Here is a 6,921-nt window from a genome sequence, read left to right as displayed (position 1 = left end):
TAGGGACAAAGGGCTCAAGATTGACTCTGGACTAAGAGCAGGAGTTGCAGCAAGAGCTGTGGCCACACTTCCCGTCTGTTGGGCTGGACAGGTATTCTTTGGAAATGGAAGGCACATGACGAATGCTGTTTCTCCTGCCCACCACCCGATGGGCACTTGTGCTGATCCTCTTTTCCACCTTCTCAAGAGAAGGTTCAGCCTGTGCCCCTACGGCAGGCTGTATCGGGGCCACTGCTTGGGACTCCCTCCATGCGATCCAAAATAGACCTGTCCTTATTCTGCAGAGATCAAAGGCTTTCTGGGCCTTGCCCCTGTGGTCATGAAGAGGCTGAAAGGCGGCTGCTGCCTTCCACCAGCTCCAGAGCGAGCTCTCAGGCTGCCCTCGTGTTCCTCTCCTGTCCACCCTCCATCCACCCCAGCTGATGAGGTTGAAAAAACACCTGGGCAAAGGGGAGGAAGATTTTTTAACATACCCGTTCAGATCTTCAGCCTTTTCCGTCTGCCTCTTGGTACCTGCTGAGGTGCAGGCAACAAGCATCTGACTCGCTCACGAGTGAACCAAAAGCTCTGCGATCTCTGTTCCCTCAAGATCGAGAGTGACAAAGGCTCAGGGAGACCCCTGCTTTTATACCCTGCTGTGCCGACCTCAGCGCTGATGCTGCTTTGTGACATCAACGGCAGTGGGTGATGTCACAATGGAAGAGGCTGCACCGCGTTGGGAGACAAAGTCCAACCTGACAGGAGTGGGTTTTGCAGTCCTCTCTGCAAGGGCAGAAATCCTTCACCATAGAAAGACTGGAAAGGTACAGGAACATGTTACTCTCAGAAAACAGACTCTGTCAACCACTCTTCCTCTTGCTTACTGAAGTTCAGATGGTGTGAGAAAAAAAAACCAAAACACAAAAAAGAAAGATTCTTGTTCTTATTTTATGGAGCCCATTATATCAGCCACTCAACATTAAGTCCAACTCCAGTCTGAACCTCAGAATAAGAAATGCCATCTTAAAATTTCCAGGAAATGGAAGGGCTTTGAAGAGGCGCGACCAGAAAACATTCATGAAAGCAGCGCCATGCAAGTCCACAGCCCTGATCACAGACCACCTGCCCCGTTACCTAAGGCAATGATGTTCTCAGCTGATTTGCAGCCACTGACATCTGGAAAACAGCACAAGGTCTCTTGTTGTTTAGCGCCGAGCACGTAGGTTGACACTGGATCTGGTAAGAAAAACATCCACAGTCAGTCTGGTTTAATTCCAGGACATCAGGACAAGTTCAGTTCACATTCACAAGGAATCACAGCAGGTCCCACCCGTCCCTGCAGACCCCGACACGGCTCCTGTGCAGGGTCCTGAGGAGCAGTGAGCGCAGAACAAGAAACCTTCCCTCAAAAGAAGGTCCCCAGCCGGCTCTTTCCCCAAGCTGCACAGAGCAGCAGCTGAGAACAACCTCTGCCACAACTACACCCGGCTCTGCCGTCTGCAGGAGGAGACCAGCTCCTAAATGATCCCCAGCCCTACAGACACAGATCTTCCCCAGGGCAGCGCTCAGCAAATACCAGAGCACAGTGACACCTGGTCATTCAGCTGAAGCTGCTGGAGAGAAGGACAGAGGACTAGAAAGAGACAAATCAGACAGGAGAGAAGATAAAGGAGCCCAGAGAGAAAGAAACACACAGGGAAAAGGCTGGAGAGATGGAGAGATCAAGACAAATAGGGACGAGGAGCCACAATGAGACAGGGAGGAAGAAAGAGGAGGGTGGAGGAGCAGGACAGAGGGACAAGGGGATGGGAAGGAGAAGAAGGAAAGTTGGGTAGAGAAAGACAGGGACAGGGAGGGGGATGTACAGATGGAGAAAAGGAAGGAGAGAGAGCAGAACAAAGCGACTGAGAAAGAAAGCAAAGGTCAGATGGGGATGAAGTGACTCACAAAGGGAGAAAACCCACAGTGAGCTGGAGGAAGAGGAAAGGAGGGCTGAGAAGCAGGAAAGAGGAAGAGACAAAAAATAAAAGGCAGAGCCAGCTGGACAGGGGTCGATTGCCAGAAGCAATGGCACAGGCAGCGGGGCAAGAATAAAGACAGAAAAGATGGGGACAGGCAGCAGGACAGAGGGACAGTGAGAGGATAAAAGGGGCAGGGAACAGGATATACATGGAGAAACAATCAGCAGGAACAGGGAGAAAGACAGAAGAGAAAAAAAGAGATGAAGAGGGACATGGGACAGGGAGAGAAAGAAAGAAGGAAAGGGAGCAGGACAAGGATTGTCAGAGAAACAGAAAGACAGGGAGCAGGACAGGGCAACACAGACAGAGAAAAAAGGGTCAGGGAGGCAACACAAAGGGAAAGACAAAAAGCAGAGACAGGCAGCAGGGCACAGATAGAGGTAAAAAGGCCTGGGCTGGGCAGCAGGGCAGAGATGGAGACCAAAAAGCAGCTTTGGGCTGCAGGACAGAGATGGAGTGAGAAATGAAAGTGACAGGGAGCAGCAGAGAGTGACAGAGAGAGTGGAAAAACTACAGAGGGAGAAGGACAGCAAAACAGAGCGGGGGACAGACAGGGAGAAGGGCAGAGAAACAGAGAGGGAATGAGAGGGGCAGGGAGCAGGACAGAGAGCTGGAGCAGGAAGGGAAAATGAGATGGGCAGCAGAACAAAGGGAAGGAGAGACAAAGACAGGGGCAGGGAGCAGGACAAAGGGGTGGAAGAAGAAAAAGTAGTAATGGTTCAGGACTGAGATGAAAAAACAAATGAAAAATACACCGGGACTGGGATGGAGTGACAGAGAAAGGGCAAAGGAACAGGGGGCGGGACAGCACTGAAGGAATAAACAACTGTGGTGGGCAGTGGGACAGAGAGATGGAGAGAGGAAAAACAGAGCAAGAGAGAGAGGAAAGAAGGGGCAGCAGCTGGACAGGGGGATACGGTGAGAAAAGATGGGACCGGGAACAGAACAGAAAGGAAAGAAAAAAAAGGACAAAAAGACAGCAAGAGGGGAAAATGCACAATCAAGCAATCAGGTCAAGAAGCTGACACCAGGGGGGCAGCAGCTGGGGAGAAACCGGGGACACCAGAGACCCTGATGAAGACTCTCGAGTACCAAGGATGGACTTCAGCAAAGTTATGGCGGGGTTATGGAAATAATTTATGTTTGATGCATTAACTAAGCAGGAGAAACAAATGAATATGCAATAGGTGTATGTAAGAAATACCAAGAAGTGAGAATCACACACACGCTCGATCAGAGGAGCAATCTTGCGAGTGTCCAGCGCTGTAACAAAAGTGCTGCTTTTACCACTTTCCAAACCATGTTAAAGAACCTTTTTGCCGACTTTTCGGTACCATTTCCCCCCACCCAGGAGAACAAGGCCAGAGCAGCCCACGCACACCTGAGCCAGATGCAGCAACAACATCCCCAGGGCCCCAGTTGCAGGAAAAAGGGCCCCAGGGCTGGGCCGGGGGCTGCTCAGCCTTGGGGCAGCTCCACGGGCGCCACGGCAAAGCTCAGCCTGGCCGCCCGCAGAGCCGCCGCCTCCTCAGCCTGGGCTGTGCCGCCATTGGGCGGGAGGGCTGTCAGTCTCCTCCCCTGAGGTGATCCTGGATCTGATTGGCTGCCTTAGTGGTCACTCCCCCCACAGTGCCCGCCCTGCCCTGAGGTAATGTTTCCTGTGATTGGCCGGCTGGGATTTCTCGTTTCCCCCCCTACCAAGTGATGGGTCAGACCACTTGTGAATCATCCGGGTGCTGCACTCCCGCCAGCTGTGATTGGTGCAGCCAGCACGGCCCGCCCCTGAACGCTGCCCAGCTCGGTCAGCTCTCGCCACCTTTCCTGCAGGCCTCAAAGCTGGATTGGCTGGTTACCTATCAATCACATGACTTGCCCCGCCTCCTCAAATGCCATTGGCTGTCCTGGGTCCCCTGACTCCCCATAGACTTCCGGTTGGCTGTTGCCAGGCAACGAGCTCCACCTCAACATGAAACTGTGGGCCCTGATCAGCGGCCGTGGGTGATAAAAGACACGTTGGGACCCCGAACATGAGGATTTGGGCCCCAAGAAGGAGGCTCTGGGCACTCAAAAGGATGGGCAGATGCTGCAGGTGGCGCTTTGGGCCCTGAACACGAGGGGACCCTCTTGGTTCCCACCCGAGCTGGGTTTGGTGCCCGTGACCCCACGGAACAGACACCTGTGCTGTCCGGAGTGGCCACGGAACAGACGGAGCCCCAAGCCACGGACCCCATGAGCTCAACGGGGAGCTGTGACATTTTATGGACGTTTCACAGGGCGGCCCATGGGCTGAGGGCAACTGTGTGTGTGTGACATCAAAGGGTGGGCAGGGGAGCGGTGGTTGGTGAGGACATATTGGATCGTGTGGGACCTGAGCCTGACGCCCATGGGGTGGAACAAGGGCTGGAGAAAGGACCGTCGTGTTGAACCCCAGCCGGTAACTGAGCCCCACGCAGCCGCTCGCTCCCTCCCCGCAGTGGGACAGGGGAGTGAACCGGAAGGGTAACAGAGAGAACCCTCGTGCGTTGAGTTAAAAACAGTATAAAATTGGAATTAAAAAAGAAAAATAGATGCAAAATTTAAAAATGGCACTTAATAAATGAAAATAAATATGCAATGATTAAAATTATACCTATGATAATGAAAAAAAAATACCAAAGAGAAAGGATCATGAAATCATAGAATGTCCTCAGTTGGAAGAGACACACAAGGATCATCGGTTCCAACTCCTGTCCCTGCCCAGGACACCCCACAGTTCACACCGTGTGTCTGAGGACGTTGTCCAGTCTCTTCTTGAACACTGTCAGGTTGGGGCTGTGACACCTCCCTGGGGAGCCTGTTCCAGTGTCCAGCACCCTCTGGGTGAAGAACCTTTTCCTCATGTCCAACTGACCCTCCCCTGGCACATCTTCCTCACATTCCCTCAGGTTCTGTCATTGGTCACTAAGGGAAGAGTCCAGTTCATGCCCCTCCTGCTCCTCTTGTGAGGAAGATGTAGACCGCCAAGAGATCTCAGTCTCCTCCAGGCTGAACAAACCCAGTGACTTCAGCTGCTCCTCATATGCTTCTCATCTGTACAATGCAAATATCGACTTCTGACCTATTCATTCAGTGTCTTTCCATGGAGGGAGAAAGAACCTCTCTGAGCGGGGGTGAGAGGCGAGTGCTGGAGATGGATTTTGTGAGGGATTGGTCCATGACGATTGGGGCAGATTGCACTGGGGGTCCAGTGCACATGGCACAGCCCAGACCCTGCTCTGCTGGTCCTGCAGGTCTCTGGCAGGAGGCCTGGCTGTGAGAGGACACTGCTGTGTGCCCAGCCCTGCAGGCCTACAGTTTTTAGCTTTTTCAATCTCTCAGCCACTGTAATGGGAATGTTCTTGAGAGAAACTTCGTAGGAAGACATAAACCTTCAGGCCCTGCCCTGAGGAGATCACTTTGCCATATGGAAAGGCTGCTCTGAGGCCAGCTCTGTCACAGCAGTGCCCATTGCCTGTCCCTGCCTGCGCTCACAGGACTCACACACAGCAGGACGGTGACCAGGCTGCCAGAGCACTCAGGCCTTGCACCAACACAAGGGATGAGAAGGAGAGTGTGGGAGTGGAACGAGAACAGCTCTGGAAGGCCAAGCGCTGGTGCTCCCTGGCAGTGCTGCCAGGCTGGACTCTTTTCCCCTCCACCCAAGCACAGGAAGTGTCCCTGCAGTTCAAAATAGGCCTTGGAGAAAAAATTCACTGCAGAGCCGTTTATTTTCTTTAAATAATCAGAGAACATGGGCCCATATTTACACAGCCAGTGGTTTGAAAAGGAAAAGCAGACAGTGAATTAGAAAGGGGATGACAAAAACATAATGACTGATTAAAAAATAAACACCACCACCACACACACACACAGAAGTCTGGGCCTGTAATGACTTACATTAAAACTGTTATGTGTTAAAGAGAAGATGACGGGTAGTTTATTCTTTTTGAAAAGCATCCCGCCATTAGTTTCCAAAGAGCACCCTTGAGCTCCTGGTTCCTCATGCTGTAGATGAGGGGGTTCACTGCTGGAGGCACCAAAGAGTACAGAACAGACACCAGCAGATCCAGGGACGGGGAAGAGATGGAGGGGGGCTTCAGGTGGGCAAATATGGCAGTGCTGACAAACAGGGAGACCACGGCCAGGTGAGGGAGGCACGTGGAAAAGGCTTTGTGCCGTCCCTGCTCAGAGGGGATCCTCAGCACGGCCCTGAAGATCTGCACATAGGACAGCACGATGAAAATGAAACAGACAGAAATTAAACAGGCACTAAAGAAAATAAGCCCAACTTCCCTGAGGTTGGAGTGAGAGAAGGAGAGCTTGAGGATCTGGGGGATTTCACAGAAGAACTAGTCCAGGGCATTGCCCTTGCAGAGCGGCAGTGATAATGTACTGACCGTGTGCAGCAAAGAATTGAGAAACCCAGTGGCCCAGGCAGCTGCTGCCATGTGGAGACAAGCTCTGCTGCCCAGGAGGGTCCCGTAGTGCAGGGGTTTGCAGATGGCAACGTAGCGGTCATAGGCCATGACCGTGAGAAGACAATATTCTGCTGTAGCACAGAAAAGAAAAAAAAAGAGCTGGGCAGCACATCCTGTATATGAAATGGAGCTGGTGTCCCAGAGGGAATTGGCCAAGAACTTGGGGAGAATGGTGGAGATGGAGCCCAGGTCGAGGAGGGAGAGGTTGAGCAGGAAGAAGTACATGGGGGTGTGCAGGTGCTGGTCACAGGCTATGGTGGTGATGATGAGGCCGTTGCCCAGGAGGGCAGCCAGGTAGATGCTCAGGAAGAGCCAGAAGTGCAAGAGCTGCAGCTCCCGTGTGTCTGAGAATGCCAGGAGGAGAAACTGCGTGATGGAGCTGCTGTTGGACATTTGCTGTTTGTTGGCATGTAGGCACTGTTCAA

General features: G+C 52.5%; 1 pseudogene; it reads right to left on the bottom strand.

The window, feature by feature from the left end:
- Window positions 1–5,932: 5,932 nt before the first annotated feature.
- On the bottom strand, window positions 5,933–6,721 carry LOC135999868 (olfactory receptor 14J1-like; annotated as a pseudogene).
- Between the last annotated feature and the right edge of the window lie 200 nt (window positions 6,722–6,921).

Source organism: Caloenas nicobarica, chromosome 30 (assembly GCF_036013445.1).
Source record: "Caloenas nicobarica isolate bCalNic1 chromosome 30, bCalNic1.hap1, whole genome shotgun sequence".
Lineage (NCBI taxonomy): Eukaryota > Metazoa > Chordata > Aves > Columbiformes > Columbidae > Caloenas > Caloenas nicobarica.
The sequence above is the reverse complement of the archived record's forward strand: the minus strand, read 5'-3'. Positions and strand labels throughout refer to the sequence as shown.